Raw genomic sequence first — 18095 nt, forward strand, 5'->3', positions numbered from 1 at the left:
GATGGCGGCAGTAGGTTGCCATTTCCTCTGACACTGTGTGTCTGCTTTTCTTCCGTTTCATTGTCTGTAGAATTTGTCACTGTTGGGGACCTGGTGTGTGAACAGTGAATACATATAGTGGAAATCAAACAAAACAAAACAAAAATCAGGTGCCTGTGAGCCAGTTGACTATTTGGAATGTGGGTGTTGGGAAACCAAACCCAGGTCCTCTGCAAGAGCAGCAAGCACTCAGCCACCAAGGCATCTCTCCAGACCCAATCAGACCCAACCTGAATATTTTAAAGCAAAAAAAAAAAAAAAAAAAGGTTTGAGGGGCTGTTTGTATTGTATTGTTCAGATAGTTTTTCTTCCCTGAGTCCTAGCCAGGGAATCTATGTAAGTCTGATTTTTAAATTTGTGAGCCCAAAGAAAGTATTTTCAGGAAAAAATAATAACTAGTTACATGAGTTACTGGGATTAAACTGCTAGTTACTAGTGTTCCACATAGACTGTGCAATCCCTAAAACACTTTCAGGAGTTATTTTGTTTCCCGTTTCTCGAAGTCATATGAAGATGTATTATTTAACAGACAAAGGGTCCCTGTTTCTCTTCTGTCCCCACTTCAGGCTGTAGCTCTTTATGCCTTCCTTATCAGTAACAGTTGGCTGTTGCGCAGGCCAGTCTCTGTGTGGCCTCTTGTGAAAGAGCAGATGGTTACTGGAGGGTGGCCTACAGGGGGAGGTACAAGGAAAGAGTTCTAAGTGTAGACAACAAAAGAAGCGCATCCCGATGGCAGCACCTTTGGGCCCTGCACACACTTCCTTTGAAGGGCTGCGTTTCTTTGGTTAATGCCCCAGACGGGTTTGTATTTATATGAAACAGAAGGAAACGGTCCCTAATCTCCAGCTGTTCACTTAGCATGCAAGTACACTTCATACGTGGTGATGAACTGTGAGAGTCAGTTAAGTTTCGATCTGTTAAGATTGTAGTTTCTTTCCTGTCTCCCCAAGATACCTCATGTGATGTCTGAGTCGTCAAACAGATATCCCAGTTGTGTCCAAGGAAGAAGCTGTGACTGGGGTTGGCCTTCTCATCTATTGAACCTCCACTCCGTGCTTGAGCCTAAGATGAAGCACATAGCGCATTAGCCTAGACGTTAGAAATCATTTAGAAGTGCCTTTGGGAGAGATTGAAATCCTAGAACGGGAGGGCTGACACTCTGATTACAATAGATGGACGACAGCGTTTGTTGAGGATCACAGAGCAGCAAGCACAGTGCTGCACTTCCTGCCAGAATTGCTTCAGTGGAACTTTAGAGCATCGTTATGAAGCAAGCACTGTTAACAATCCCATTTTCCACTTAGGTCACTGTCAAAGTAGCCAACAAAATGACAACAGGAGGCTACACCTGAGGTGAGAGCAACGGAACAGTTGTCCACGCTCAAGCCTTCCCAACCTCCTCTCCTCTGAATTTTCTCCTAGGAGATTTATCTGAATTACCCCACCACTCCAGGCTTTTACAAATTCCTTTCTTTCGTTTGTTCTGCTGCTGTCTAACAGGGATTAGTGACTGTTGAAATCCCACAAAACCATTTACACAAAAAGGGAAGATCTAAATAAGGAGTTGTGAGTGAGATTTAACTCAAAGGCCTTGAAAGCAGCTCTAAGAAAAGCACATATTCAAATGATAAGAGAATGCAAATTCTAGATTTCTGGGGAGTAGCTGTAACTGCCAGACCAGCCCCATGAATACACAGGTGTGACTCAGAAGAGATTGTGGCTCTAAACAGAAGGGGGAAATTGTAGAGAAATGGGGTGTCAGGAGAGGAAGCAAAGGGAGAAGGAGCTTTGACAGGTGTGGGCATCTCTCTGTCTGTCTCTCTCTGTCTCTCTGTGTCCCTCCCTCCCTCCCTCCCTCTCCCCCCTCCTCTCTCTCTGTCCCTCTCCCTCTCCCTCTTTCCTGAAGTCTGCTCCAGCAGAGAGAAGACACACACTGGTGCTGACTGCTTAGACGGTGGGATAAGTGTGTTTGAAGACGCGTCACATCGCTATAAAACAAGTTTTGGGGCAGCGTTACACAAGTGACAGTGGTTAACGTACAGAGGACAGAAATTCTATGTGCACCAGTAACTACCAGCACTAATTTAAATGAATGAACCTCTCAGTTTCCACGTCGACAGTCGAAATGCATTCGGGACAATCGGTAAGATGGAATGATCTGGGAGATGTTAGATTTCTACTTAACTTCATGCAACAGACAGCAGTTGTTCTGTGCCAGAATGCAAAGGATCATGAACCATGCTCACCATATTATAGCCACACTTATCATTCTTCTCACTTTGAAAATAACCATTTGGGACTGGAAAGATAACTCAGTAGCTAAGCACATTTGTTACTCCTCCACGGGATCGGGGTTGGATTCCCAGTGCCCGCAGGGTGGCTCACAACCATGTGTTACTCTAGCTCTAGAGGATCTTTTTTTTTTTTTTTAAATATTTATTTATTTATTTATTATATGTAAGTACACTGTAGCTGTCTTCAGACACACCAGAAAAGGGCACCAGATCTTGTTAAGGATGGTTGTGAGCCACCATGTGGTTGCTGGGATTTGAACTCAGGACCTTTAGAAGAGCAGTCAGTGCTCTTAACCGCTGAGCCATCTCACCAGCCCGCTCTAGAGGATCTGATGCTCTCTTCCAACCTTCGTGGGCACCAGGCACACATGCGATATGGGCACGCATGCAGGCCAAACACTCATACACAGAAAATAAAAATAAATACATTTTTAAATAATAGAAACCATTTTTCTCATTGTTATTGTTCATGTTTTTAAAACAAATTCTCTGCATAAGACTAAATAATAAGAAAATATATGCTAATGCAGGTAAGTAGTTTCCAATTTTAGAAAGTTTAAAATTGGGACTTTGGAAATGTATCCATGAAAGTGGGTCATTTGGCACTTTTTTAAATTTGAATGCCCGGGAGTGTTCCTGGAAGAATCAGGAAAATCATCTCAGGGTCCTAAAAACTCAGGCTGGCAACTTTTTTGCCTTCCAACATTTTTTTCCCAGCCAAGGTGAAAATGTGGGTTAAACATTTCCTCTCTAACTGACACACTTGGCAGAAGAAGAAGTCCAGATGCCAAGAAGAATAGAAAGAAGGAATTAAAAAATAAATAATAATAATAATAATAACCGGATCAGGAAGGAGACGCACACAGGAAGGGGCGGCAGAGAGAAACTTGCAATTTCCTCACTAAGCTATTTTCTAAATGAGGACGAAATGGAAGCTGCTCTGGGTACACTGACCTTCACTGGTGACCTGAAGCCTGAAAATGCAGTGTTACGGTGACCTACACAACACGCAGCATTAATACCTGATGTCCTGTGTATAGAGCAGCTTTATTTTATTGGAATTTTTTTCTCCCATAATGCTTCCTGACTAGATTCCCCTCCCTCTACTCCACACCCACCTCACCTCCCTTCCCATCCAGATCCAGCCTTTCTCTGTCTCGCATTATAAAACATACAGGCTACTAAGGGATACTAACAAAATCAAATAAGATGTAATAAAATAAAACAAAAAATTAATACATTGAGGTAGGACAAAACAAACAAATGAAAGAAAAAGAGCCCAAGAAAAGGTACAAGAAATGGAGATAGATGAAGAAATCCATTCATTCTCACACTGGGGAATCAAGCAGAGACACTAACCTGAAAGCCATAATACACGCGCAAAGGACCCACAGGGTATAAAGGTGTGTGTGTGTGTGTGTGTGTGTGTGTGTGTGTGTGTGTGTGTGTGTGCATGAAGTTAAAATTAAAAATTAAAAGGTTTTTATTTTTAAGTAAAATCTCTAAAAGGACATTGTGAGACTAGGAACCTCCAAGGACACCATTGAGGTCATTTCATTTTCCTCTGGCATCTTCTGCTGGGCGTGCAGCCTCCCCTTAAGAGTAGTTTGTTTCCCAGTGAGACTCCCTGGGAGAAAACTAATTCACGTTTACAAGTGGTTATATTGCTTCTAGGTTAAGGATGGCGGCATGTGTCCACTTTTCCTTCCAGATCTGGGGCAGATCCTTGCAGGCCCTGTGCATGCTGCCTCAGGCTCTGAGTTCACGTGAGCTTTGTTCAACTCATTTTGAAGACCATGCCCTCCTTGGTGTCCTCCATCTCCTCCGACTCTTCCAGTCTCTCTGCCTCCTCGTCTGCAGGGCTCCCTGAACTCTAAGCAGAAGGATTGGATACAGACATCCCATTTGAGGATGAGTGTTTCAAGGTCTCTCACTCTCTCCATATGAACAGCTTGTGGATTTGTTCCTGCCTGCTGCAGGAAGAAGCTTTTGTGATGATGACTGAACAAGTCACTGATCTATGAGCATAGCAGGGTGTCATTAGGAGTCATATTGTTGTTACTTTTTTTTAGAAAAGTAGCATTTGATTTTACCCTAGGCCCCAGGGCTCTTGTGATAATAATTTTTTTAAAACACACACATACACACATATACACACACATATATACACATGTATATACACACGTATATACATATTGTATATATTTATCAATTTACACAGGAAACCTTAAAAGCACCCATACTCAGGGATACTGACAGAGTCAAAGAAAGCTCTGCTTTCATTAGACCACTCTGAAAAAATAACCAGAACAATTGTTTAATAAACTTGGGAAACAGCAGCATATTTTTCTCTTTTGCTAGGCATTTTATCATTTATGCAATTTCAATGTTAAATTAACTTAGTCTGTACAACTCTAGATTGTTTCATCTTCCCTTTTTTAAAAGATGTGTTTTATTTATAAGAAGCAATTTGCAGTGCAACTCTTACAGTGGTGATGCTAATTATAGAACCAGAGGGAAGTTGGCACCAATTCCTGAGGTTCAGATTTTTCTCTTATAACATGAGGAAGTTTAATGCTAATAATTCTATGTTTCATGACAATGTTTATTAAAGTATTTATTTTTCTACTTTTCTAATAAGAGCTGGGGGATTCTAACAAGGTAGGTAGACGCCAGGTGTGGTGAGTCACACTTGTGATGGTGACTCACACTTGTGATCCTTAGGAAGCTGAGGCAAGAAAACTGCCTCACACTCAAAATCAGTCTGCACTGCATAGTGAATTCCAGGTGAGCCTTGGCCACAGTAAGCAGAGAAATAACAATAACAAATTGGGGTTACTGCCTCTGAATGCAAAGGCTTCCAAGCAGTGCCTTAGGGCTCAGTATGAAAAAGATATTCCTGCTGATTAGCTGGAGGGAGACAAAAAAACAGTTGGAAAGGGGAGAGGAAAATATGTTTTCTGCCTTCAGTGTTATTGACACCAATATCTTCACTCTTAGATTGTTACTTTGTTTCATAAACAGCAAACATGTCTCATTATTCTTACTCTTTCACCCTCAAGAACTATTTTATACACCCAGGGAAGGAGTTACAGAGACAAAGTTCGTAGCTGTGATGAAAGGATGGACCATTTAGAGACTGCTGTATCCAGGGATCCGTCCCATAATCAGCTTCTAAACGCTGACACCATTGCATACACTAGTAAGATCTTGCTGAAAGGACCCAAATATAGCTGTCTCTTGTGAGACGATGCCGGGGCCTAGCAAACACAGGAGTGGATGTTCACAGTCAGCTATTGGATGTATCACAGGGCTCCCAATGGAGAAGCTAGAGAAAGTACCCAAGGAGCTAAAGGGATCTGCAACCCTATTGTTGGAACAACATGATGTACTAACCAGAACCCTGGAGCTCTTGTCTCTAGCTGCATATGTATCGAAAGATGACCTAGTCGGCCATCAATGGAAAGAGAGGCCCATTGAACTTGCAAACTTTATATGCCCCAATATAGGGGAATGCCAGGGCCAAAAGAATGGGAATGGGTGGGTAGGGAAGTGGGGGGCGCTATGGGGGACTTTTGGGATAGTATTGGAAATGTAATTGAGGAAAATATGTAATAAAAATATTAAAAAAAAAATAAAAAAAAATAAAAAAAATAAAAAAAAAGAACTATTTTATATGCTAATCAGGTAGGAAATATCAGCTGACTAAAGAAAAGAGAATTAATCTGAAAACATCCCATCACCTGTTGCTTACAGTTTCCCAGTCCTCGCTTCCCTGCCCTCTGCCTCTTGTCTCTGTGAGAGGAGTTGTAAAAAGGAGATAAAGTGAGGAGTGTCCTGCCCTCCCTAGCCTCACTCCCAGGGAGAATTTACAGATAGAGTCTCCCTATGGTGTGTAAAACACTGATGCCAAGACCTGGACACGGATGACTTAATAGTCAAATATTGACATTAAAGTCTCTTTACTTGAAAATGTTATAACCAGCACGTCAACCTGGGAATTCAACGACCTTGTTTCTGTTATCAAACTCAACTAAGTTTAAAGTAATAGCACATTTCCAAACGCTTAACAGCGTAGGTGGCATGCAAATAGTCCCAAAGCCATGAGTATGACACATGGGTAACAGATGTTTGAGAAACAATGAAAGAAAACATAAACAACAGCTTTCACAAGCCAAGGAGGAGGAAGTAGGGTCACATTTTAAAACTCAAATCTCTCACTTACTGGACTGTATGCTTTGTATCCAGTCTTCATCTGAGTCAGTCAGTATATTAGGTGCCCAACATTTGAACACTGCATACATTTATAGACAATCAAATACTATACACACAGTAGACATAATTCTCCAATCAGAACAGCCCCTTTATTCAGACAGTTCTTGATAGAGAAACACATAAAGACAGCAAATGTGGAAAAGCCTTAAAGTAAATTTATACACGATTCACTAATGTTGGTGCTATCTTATTTTGAAAGGGAGAGAAAATCTAAGAGACAGCTTGTTCTGGGGCTGAAAATTCATGACAACAAGACTCTTAATTGCAAAAAGAAAATGTTCACAATCACTCCATACTATATAAAAGGTATAATAATGTTAAAAAAGTCTTAAGTGATTGATATGAATCTTATTTCTATAAGTAATTTAAATTTTTAAAAACAAGATATGAACTCTATAGTCCCTTACAACTATAATGAAGAAAATTACCTTAAGGGGGAAAAAAAGAATTACAATTCCTATATAAAAGTACTGTTATCAATCACTTCAAAATGACAGCGTATTACAAGGAGGATCATAAAACCCATCAACTGTCAAAGCATGTGCACATCCCGTAACTGTGGCCATGTGTTACCAAATCATGTATTTTATGAACAGAACTGAATAGTAGAGTTTAAACATAATGGTTCTTGCACAGTTATGTAAAAGAAAAAGAATTCAGGTCACATCAGAGCTTTGGTGAAAAGGATTCAAAGTCATCCTAAACTTTCTCTAACAGAACAGGGCCAAGGTTAACATCACTGTCACTGCTGTACATGGCTACTGGGTCTGAGTACTTGCCTGAAGACAGTATAGAGTGAGACCTGCTGGACTCGTACTTCCGGAGCCCTGCATTGGTGGCCGGAGGGCAACGTAGCGCCTGGGCACAGTGGGCAGACAAATGCCTGCTGAGGCATGGACCAGATTTCATAAATTCATCAATGTGATATGCTGGGATGTCTACAGCCATTCTCTGCCAGCCCTTTCCAAGAGCAGTTATGTATTTTCTGCTTTTTAGAGACAGGAACTAATGATATGAATTGCTGACATCTGTGAATTATAACATTTTTGTGAATATTATAAATATTTGCTATACAAGACCATCAAGGCAGAAAATGTACTGTTCACTACCCTACGTCTAGTGACCCGTCTGTTTCTAAAGCAATGCTGATATTTAGCAAATACTTGGTGAATGAATGAATAACTTTGTGAATGAAGGTTTCAGCTCCTAGAGAGATGGTAGACGGTATTTGGAGGAGAAAATAAGAAAAATAACTTCAGCTATTTGAAGTCAAACCATTTATTCTTTCTTTTCTTTTCTTCATTTTTGTAATTTAAACAGTTTATTCCTAAGCTTTGGAAATCAATTCATAATGGCCTTCCCAGAAGCTGAAATTTTATTTGCAAATATAATCTATCATTGAGCAGCAATATAAACGTATAGAAAAGAGCATTAGTCCTTACCCTTAATGCTTAACTAAGACTGAAGGCCTTGGCAATATATTTTATTACAAAAGATGACATTGGTGGAAAATTTGTCCTTTATGTACAGCTTATTTATTAATCTAGTGTATCTATGATGGTCTGAAGGGTTTTTTTTTCTTTATTTACATTTCAAATGCTATCCCCTTTCCTGGTTTCCCCTACAACTGAGGAGTCAAACCACTATTCTTGACTTCTCCCAACCAAGCCCTTTTAAAATGAGCTGAGTGATCTCAGCCCAGAACCTGCTAGACAAGTCTTCTCTCAAGCCTAGCAGGTCTGACCACTTCTGTGTAAAACAGCAAACTTGGCTCACATATTCCCAGAACAAATCTGCCCTGCTAAGACAGAGCTGGTCGTCCACCGTGGAGTCTGGCCAATTGTGCTGAGATCATGGCATACTGCGAAAGTTGAACTTTAGCCACACATAAATTAAGGCGCAGAAGCAGGGCTACTCCCTGCTGCTTCTGGGTGACATTTTTTTTCCTCTCAAAATGAAAAAGTTGGTTTTGAATCTACAAATTTTTCTTAACTAGAGAAAAACATAAGGCAAAATTACTCAGCTTTTTACGACAAGCAGTCATTAAATGTCATTACATGAAATGTTTTGATCTTCTTGGAGAGAGAGTGTTAGAGTAAGGTGCACAGAGAACTTCATAACCCGGGAGCTTTTGTATTGGTCTCCAAACAAAATCAGAACCTGGCAGAATGTCCCAGGGTCAGTTGCTGTTTTACCCGGCCTCTCTCACTATTAAAGGGCAGGTGGCTTTCTACACGTAACAGCTTTTCCTCTTCCCGGCCTTCCCAGCTCAAATACAGAAAGAAACCTCAGGGATGCAGTTGTCCTGCAAACTCCCCAAGGAAAAAAAGAGGGCTGGTGGGGGCTTCTGCTTCAGTTTCCCTAATTACAGAGAAGTCATTTTTAAGCCCGGAGGATGGTGTTACTTGGCTTGTGGTAGTTAGTATTTTGTCTTGTTATAAATGAGAATAACTAAGCAGCAAGATTAAATGAGTCGGGGGCTTCAGGAGGAAGTGTCTTCCTGTCTCTGCCTTTTGGCCACTTGATAGTAAGATGGGCCCAATTGAAAGTAAAACAGTAAATTCCAAGCATTCGCTATAATTTGACATGAAGAGATGTTAAGAAGTCACCATTATGGAAGGTCTGACTCACCCTGTGACATGGATTTACCAAGAACAAAGGCTTAGTTTCTTTCAAACTTTGATGTGATACAGAAGCATAAAGAAAGACATCGGGCAGTGGTGGCGCATGTCTTTAATCCTAGCACTTGGGAGGCAGAGGCAGGTGGATTTCTGAGTTCAAGGCCTGTTCCAGTACAGAAGACTCGATACCCGATGTAGGGGAATGTCAGGACAGGGAAGCAGGAGTGGGTGGGTTGGCTAACAGGGGAGATGGGGAGGGGGAATTCAGGTTACATTTGAAATGTAAATAAATAAAATATCTAATAAAAATGAAAAAAAACTTTAAAAAAAAAGAAAGAAAGAAAGAGATGGTGGTTTGTGGATTTCACACATGAACAAACCATCCTAGTTTCTGTATACACATGCACATGCACACACGCGCACACACACACACACATCCACACTTTGGGGATTTAAAAAAAAAAAGAAGTGGAGAGGATATTCTCTTGCAGAAGAAAGCTGTTGTTTGAGTTGGGTTTCGGTTTGGGGGTACTTTTTTTAACAAGTCTTTAGACATTTGGCTTTTGCTTTATTTTATTTTATTTTATTTTATTTTTTGTTAGCAAACAAAGTAGTGGGCTTCATCATAGGTGTTTGTCAATGTTTTTCACTTTCCTAACTAAGAAGCAGATTGTGTAGCAGCTTACTCTGGGTATACATTATTCCCTGTGGTTTAAAGAGCAGTAGGAAAGGACAACGTAGCTCTTGAGTCCAGCACTGGAGGCCTGTGCTCCTCCCAAACGTTACAGGCTACAGTGCACAGTCTTGCCTATAGAATCACAGTACATCCCACCAGGGACTTGCCTAAGGCTGGAAACATTCCATATAGCTCTCTTCTAACAGAAAAGAAGCAAAAATGTCTTCCATGGCCACATATGACTTTTGGTGTTTTACATTATAATTCTCTCTTTTTTTGTCATTTAACGTTTTTTATTGGATATTTTCTTTTTTTTTAAGATTTATTTTTTATTTATATGAGTGCACTGTAGCTATCTTCAGATACACCAGAAGAGTGCCTCAGATCCCATTACAGATGGTTGTGAGCCACCATGTGGTTACTGGGAATTGAACTCAGGACTTCTGGAAGAGCAGTCAGTGCTCTTAACCAAGGAGCCATCCCTCCAGCCCTGGACCTTTTCTTTATTTACATTTCAAATGTTATCCCCTTTCCCAGTTTCCTCCCCCACCTGAAACTCCCTATCCCATACCCCTCCCCCAGCTTCTGTGTGGGTATTCCCCCTCCCACCTTCCTGCTCTGGCACTCCCCTATACTGGGGCATTGAGCCTTCACAAGACCAAGGACCTCTTCTCCCATTGATACCTAACAAGGCCATCCTCTGCTACATATGCGGCTGGAGCCATGGGTCCCTCCATGTGGACTCTTTGGTTAGGGGTTTAGGTTCTTGGAGCTTTGGGGGATGGGAGGGCAGGTCTGGTTGGTTGCTAATGTTGTTCTTCCTATGGGGCTGCAAACCCCTTCAGCTCCTTTAGTCCTTTCTCTAGCTCCTCAATTGGGGCCCCAGTGCTCAGTCCAATGGTTGGCTGCAAGCATCTGCCTCTGTATTTGTCAGTCTCTGGCAGAGCCTCTCAGGAGAAAGCCATATCAGGCTCCTGTCAGCACGCACTTCTTGGTATCCACAATAGTGTCTGCATTTGGTGGCTCTACATGGGATGGATTCCCAGGTGGGGTAGTCTCTGGATGGCCTTTCCTTCAGTCTCTGCTCCACACTTTGTCTCCATATTTGCTCCCATGAATATTTTGTTTCCGCTTCTAAGAAGGACCAAAGCATCCACACTTTGGTCTTCCTTCTTCTTGAGCTTCATGTATAAGTAGATATTAGCCCAGAAGCTTGGAATACCTAACACAATTCACAGACCACATAATTCTACTTCTTATTTTAAAAATACATGGGTTACTCTTATTCTTTCAAAGGAAAAGGTAAAGTGCATTGAATAATGAAATCTAGAATCTAAATTAAAGCACCATCTACTAATTAAAAATGTTAGGGCAGAAAACACACAGTGTAAATAAGATCAATGTCTGGTATCTTTTTTCAGTCATATTTCAAAGCTCAGAGAAAGCATTATCTGTTGCCCTTTGGCAACAGAAACAGAAAGAGTTCCCCTGTGCATCACCACAAGCCCTGCTGTGGAACCAAACAAAGTCTCTTGTGCCTTTCTAAGCAACTTTTCCTGGTAGGGAAAAAGTGTCCTGGGTCTACAATGCTTGTGTGATACTGTCGAGAAATGTTCTGCATATGGTGCGATAAAGACTTCTCCAGAAATAAACTAATGGACAATCCGTGTTCTGTCCTGTCTACCACCATGCTCTCTGGTCCATTTGTTTTCTGCTTACACATTGGGTTCTTCCTTAGTAGACAATCCTGTGGTGAGGAAGAAGAAGTGCTAGGAAGACACGAAGAACTGAACGAGAGAAGGTGGCGGAAGTCAAGCTGCTGCTCTGGTCATGATAAGATAGAAAAGGAGATTGAAACCAGGGAAACCTGGGGGATCCCTGATGGCAGCCAGGGCTAAGCTGTTGGTGGGTAGGGCAGAGAACTGCTTCACCATTTCAGGTTTACAATGTTAATATTATTCCTGGCTGTCTGACAGAAACATCAAAATCAAGTCAGATGACAGCAGAGCTTTTTGTCATGATCATTTATGGTTTGTGCTTCTCTACATTCAGGCCAATGTGTATTTGCAGATATTGGTACCCAGGTATAAGGAGGAATGCTGGCAAGCCACCATCTCCAAACTACTGCACCCTCTTGCATAATGAGGCTAACTGGACTAAGTTTGGCAGATTTAGGAATCCTGGCTACAAAGAATCCATGGAGCAATCGTTGCCACTACATTTAGTACACTCCGTGTGGCTACCTGGCTCCATGAAGCTTAGCTTGCCCTACTCCAGTGATGCTCTGATGATGCTCAGAAGCTCCTTCTCCAACAGAGGTGTGGCCTGCACCTCCAGAGGTAATTGGGACTGAGGAAATGACAACTCTGGAGTCAAATGGACTTGGCTTTGAGCACTGGCACCATGTGAAACAGCCACAAGACCTTGAACTTGTCATTTGGTCATTCTGAGATTCAGCTTACTAATTTGCACAGATAAGGTTTTGTTATTATCTACACTGAAAGATTCTTATAAGAATTGAAGCATGGGCGCTCTACAGGAAAACCAACAGAGTCAACTAACCTGGACCCTGGGGCTCTCAGATGCCGAACCACCAACCAAAGAGCAAGCATGAGCTGGGCCTGGGCCTCCCTGCACAGATGTAGCAGATGTTCAGCTTGATCTTCATGTGGGTCAGGAACAACTGGAGTGGGGCCATCCTAAATGCTGTTGCCTATCTGTGAGATATGTTCTACTACATGCCTCGTCTGGCCTCAGTTGTAGAGGATGTACCTAGCCTCACAGAGAAGGTGACTGGGCTGGGGGGAAATGAGCATGGAATTATTATTATTATTATTTGAATCAAAAATAATTAAAACATGATTACATGGTTAAACAATCCCACCTTGACCACCACAGTTAAAATAACATAATTTTTCTAGCATTAAAGTAACAAAGGCCACTGAAATGGAATAGCTTTGGAAAGAGAGGTTCATTTTATCACAGCACTGAAGGTTAAACTAGGAGCCAGCCGCCCAAATTCCCTCTAGGTTCTTGGGAAGGCTCTTCCTTAGGCACTCTCCTAGTTTGTGCTAATGTCTTGGATTGTGATATACCTTCAATTTCCAAAAAATTCTTCCTCTCACAGGACACTGGTCATGTTGAATTAGGGCTCCAGTACTCCCAGTATGACCTGACCTCATCTTAATTAATTACATCTGTATTGATTAAGGAGCTAGGGATCAGAGATTCAAAATGCCAATGGGGGAAAGAACAATCATAGTTAAGCTCATAACAACTAGAGTGCAAAAACTTTGAAAGCCTAAGGTTTTGATAAAATTAATTTAAGAGCTGAGCCATGTCTAAATCAGTCAGCCAAATTTCTAATCTCATTTTAAGAGTTAATTAGTTATCCAAATATCTACTTCCGTTTTGCTTTGATTTCAGTGACCTGTATTTCCTTATTCAAAAAGTAAAATTAAAAAAGGGCTGGCCTCCATCTCTCAAAACCTCACAATCAACAGTCTAACAACACTGCTACCCACACAAATACTAAGACAGAGACAAGACAGATTTTATACAATTGAAACACAGACAGAGCAGTGACTGGTTGCTGCCTGTAAGTTAAGAGGCAAATCTGATTCCCACATAAAGGTGAGTAGGGCAAAGACAGAAAGGAAAATCAAAATGAATCTAGAGTGGGATTGGAGGAGATTGAGCAGGTCCTTACAGAGAAACAGAGACGGAGGGAGGGAGAGAGACACAGAGACAGAGACAGAGACAGAGACAGAGACAGAGAGAGACAGAGAGATGAGGAGGGCTCTGATAAGCTGCTAAGACAAAATGGTCCACGCTAGCATAGATCTGAGTAAGTATCCTCCATGAAGCAACAGAGTTGAACCTGCAAAATCTACTTTCAATGATTCTTGGCCTCTACAATTTAAGAGGTGGTTTTAAGTTTTTTGACATGTAAGATATTTTAGTGTGTTACTTCTTAGAATTATTTGGCAAAGGAATTCAAAAATTATACTGACAATAAATACTGACAGGAAAGATATACTCTTGCTGTAAATTTTCTCAGATAAATCAATGTCTAGGTCTCTTCTAAATCAGGCTCTAGTCCAAAATGATGAAGTCAGCAATGAGGCCACTTTTTCTTGAGTACATGCATCCACTATGCTTGCGTTTAAAGGAGGAAAAGAGTGTTGTATCACATCTAGGAAAGTAATCAAGATACAATAAGTGGCATAAACACACAGACGTACTTTAAATTTATCAAACGCTAATTTGTTCTAAACATGATATCTTTTCAAACATCTTAGAATTAAACTCTGGATGTGGCACAGCTGCCCAGTGCTCACTTGTATGTGTGTGTTTTGGCATGACAGAACCCTGTGATTAAACCCTAATAAATAATAAATTAATTAATAAATAAAATATAGCCGCATAAAACCACTCTTGAATCAATATAACATGAAAATAGAAGGCAGACTGAATAGGAGAAGGTCGGAGACTCATGGAGAGCAGGAAAGAGGAAGAGAAAGGGGGACTAAGAGAAAGGGTGACCATGGCCAAAAATATTATATATGTGAAAGAAATTGTCCTCGTGAACCCTAGTGCTATGTGCAATGAATATACAGTGGAAATTAAGAATAACTATATCAGAATTATTGGCCTCAGTTTCTAGACTACTCTCTTTGTAATTACTTTTGTTTCTGTTTTGAGACAGGATCTCTTTGTATAGCCCTGGTTGTCCTGGAACTCACTTACGTAGAGCAGGCTGGCCTGAAACTCACAGATATCAACCTGAATTTGTCTGGGATTAAAGGTGTGTGCCACCGTACCCCGTGGATTTCTTTAAAGAAGAAATTACATCTTATCCATCTCAAACAAGAAGCCATTACACTTGCCTGTCTGTATCAAACTTGTCAAAGACTTAAAAGAAAACAATAATCAGTATGACCAAAAAATATTGTTTTACTATAGCCCTCAAACTAACAGTGATATTCATCCCAAACACAGATGCTTAGACATGTCTAATGGTTAGTTCACATGTCCTTCCAAATAAAAGATTTTTAAAGACAGCATAGAACACACTTCACATATAATCCAAGCTCTATCTTGAATAGGTTCATCAAGTTTATCCTGGCAAAATATTTTAATTAAGCCTCGTGCTTTATGCTTCGAATCATTATAGGAGTAAGTAAGTAAATGAAGAAACAATAGCGAATTTAATGAATTTTAGGGAACCAGAGGAAACGTTGAATTTCACAACTCTCCTCTAGGTGGCAAACTCATACCTCCTACGCAGTACTACATTTCCTGTGTCCTCCAGAAGTGACATGAAAACTGGACAGAAAAGGGACTATTATAATATCAAAGCAAGCAACGATAACAGTATTTCCAAAAAATGATCTCATTTTTACATCTTTAGGCTTCCCTTCAAAACCAGTTACGGTTAATAGAAACCCTCTAAGAAATATGATTACACTCGCACCATGTAGGGGAAATTGTGAAGGGACTTTTCAAAGCACTTAGGCAAGATTTCTTTGATTTTTTTCAAGTTTCATGTCCTGTTCTTAGGAGAACATTGCACAGAGTTCGCTATTATCCCTACCTATTCATCTTTTCCAAACTATAGGGAAAAAGTAGTTTTTCTATGCCTGTTATTTTAAATCAAACCCCAAATATGCATCATGGTTTTTCCAGGCCCATTCTGAAATCAAGGAGTAAAACTGAATAAGAGCTTAACGTGTTATCCTATAAGTTGAATATAGAGTACATGGTGAGATGAAAAATTCATTCAATACTTTTATTTTCTTTCAAACACAACGTGGTTCTTTGCATGACGCAAATGACACTATCCCCCATTCTCTACTTCTCCTTGTGGGAGGACGGTCTAGATTTTCTTATTCAGGAATCAAAGCTGGAAAATATCTTGAATGCCAAGAAAGCTAAAAAATGTGCAAGCTAAAATTAATCTAGAAGCAGAACCGGAACTGTGTGTATTAAAGATGCCCATCTTGTTTCTAAAAGAGGAAGCAATATGTGAAAAGAATGGTGACATAGTACAGTCCAACAGTTGGATTAAGTGTGTGTAAACAGTTCTTGTTGGAACTAGAAGCCAATGATACAAATCAGGTCAAAAGTCCTGCCCAAACATGCCAGGCTCAGAGTCACCTAGCATGGGAAATGACTGGTAGAAGAAGTGCTGAACTTGCATGACAGCTATTCCCAGCTACTCCACCTTACAGAATATACCTGAGCCTTGTACTTCTTCTTGATACCACCTAATACTCTGGAGGTGCATTGTTCAGGTGCAGGAATCTAATTAAAATTTCTAGCACATCTATACTTATTTCTCTACTGCATATTGAGCTATCACTCAGATCCAGGCCTTGGACTAGAAGCCATGAATGATACAAAGATGGTTAAGGCATAGTCCCCGCTCTTGGAGACAAGTGAGGAAGCCAGTGTGTGTGGGGGGAGAGAGAGAGATAGAGGAAGAGAGGAAGAGAGAGAGGAGAGAGAGGAGAGAGAGGAAGAGAGGAAGAGAGAGAGGAGAGAGAGAGAGCAAGCCAAATTGCTACACTGGCTTTTTAGTTTAGCTGCCTGCCTGCCTTCAGCTTCCTCATACCTGCATTAATGGTAACTTGGCAAAACAGAAATCAGACCTAGTATTACCTTCTTCCGAATCTTCCTTTTACCCTACATGATTGGGTCTCTATACAGCTAGACCATGGAAATTGATGCCAGGGAGATGTGAACATCTATGATGAAGGTACTCCATTTGGTAAATGAATATATGACTGTTATGAAGAAACAATTACAAGCCATTTTAAGTAAGCTAACAAGTCACCTAAATCCTAAATAATCATTAACAAAGGAATGTAAGCAAATTATAGAAGAATTGGTTGGTTGGTTGGTTGGTTGGTTTTTCGAGACTGGGTTTCTCTGTGTAGCCCTGGCTGTCCTGGAACTCACTTTAGACCAGGCTGGCCTCGAACTCAGTAATCTGCCTGCCTCTGCCTCCCAAGTGCTGGGATTAAAGGCATGTGCCACCACGCCCAGCTAGAATTGTTATTTTTAAACTTCTACATAAATATAGCAGTTTAAAAACAAACAAACAAACAAACAAACAAAAAACCCAAGCAGGGCAGTGGTGGTGCACGCGTTTAATCCCAGCACTCGGGAGGCAGAGGCAGGTGGATTTCTGAGTTCGAGACCAGACTGGTCTACAGAGTGAGTTCCAGGACAGCCAGGGCTACACAGAGAAACCCTGTCTCGAAAACAAAAACCAAAACCAAACAAAACAAAACAGCCAGGACAAAATATCAGTGCTTCATGCTATTGGTTGTTGACTCTGTATCAGTGTCCATTTCTACAAACACTACTCTCATATTGAAAATCTTTCATTTAATTATCATAAGCATGGTATAATTTAAGTTGAAAAATAGAAAAGTTAATTTGGACCCAACTTAAAGGATCAAATGCACTGCCTGCCTCCCATCAGCCCACAATATATCTGTTCTGATCTGTCTTTAGTCTTCATCACAAGAGAAAGTAGAGCGAGAAAGTGGGGGCCAAAGAGAGGTGTGAAGAACTGAGCACCTCTTCCACCAGCAAGAATTAAAGCTGAATAAAAATGAAACATTTACAATTATTGTTAAATCAACAGCCCAGACCCTGTTCTGTGATTCTTCATTGGAGTGGCCGATACAACTTTGACTCTTGGCTAAAAATGTCTGTCAGAGTAAGTGCACATCTGTGAGGGTCCCGGCCTTTGAGTGTGAACATGGCTTTCTCTACTTCTAGGAACCCCAGAGCTCGTGTCTCTAGCTGCATATGTATCAGAAGATGGCCTAGTCGGCCATCACTGGGAAGACAGGTCCCTTGGTCTTGCAAACTTTATATGTCACAGTACAGGGGAATGCCAGGGCCAAGAAGTGGGAGTGGGTGGGTAGGGGAGCAGGGTGGGGGGAGGGTATAGGGAACTTTGTCCAAGACTAGGGAGATGACTCAGCGGTTAAGAGTACAAACTGATCTTCCAGAGGTCCTGGGTTTAATCCCCAGCAACCACATGGTGGCTCACAACCATCTGTAATGGGATCTGATGCCCTCTTCTGGTGTGTGTGAAGACAGCCACAGTGTGCTCATATACATAAAATAAATAAATAAAACTCTTAAAAACAGAAGAAAACATTTGTCTTA

Source organism: Mus caroli, unplaced genomic scaffold, assembly GCF_978045245.1.
Source record: "Mus caroli unplaced genomic scaffold, Mus_caroli_1 scaffold_6, whole genome shotgun sequence".
Lineage (NCBI taxonomy): Eukaryota > Metazoa > Chordata > Mammalia > Rodentia > Muridae > Mus > Mus caroli.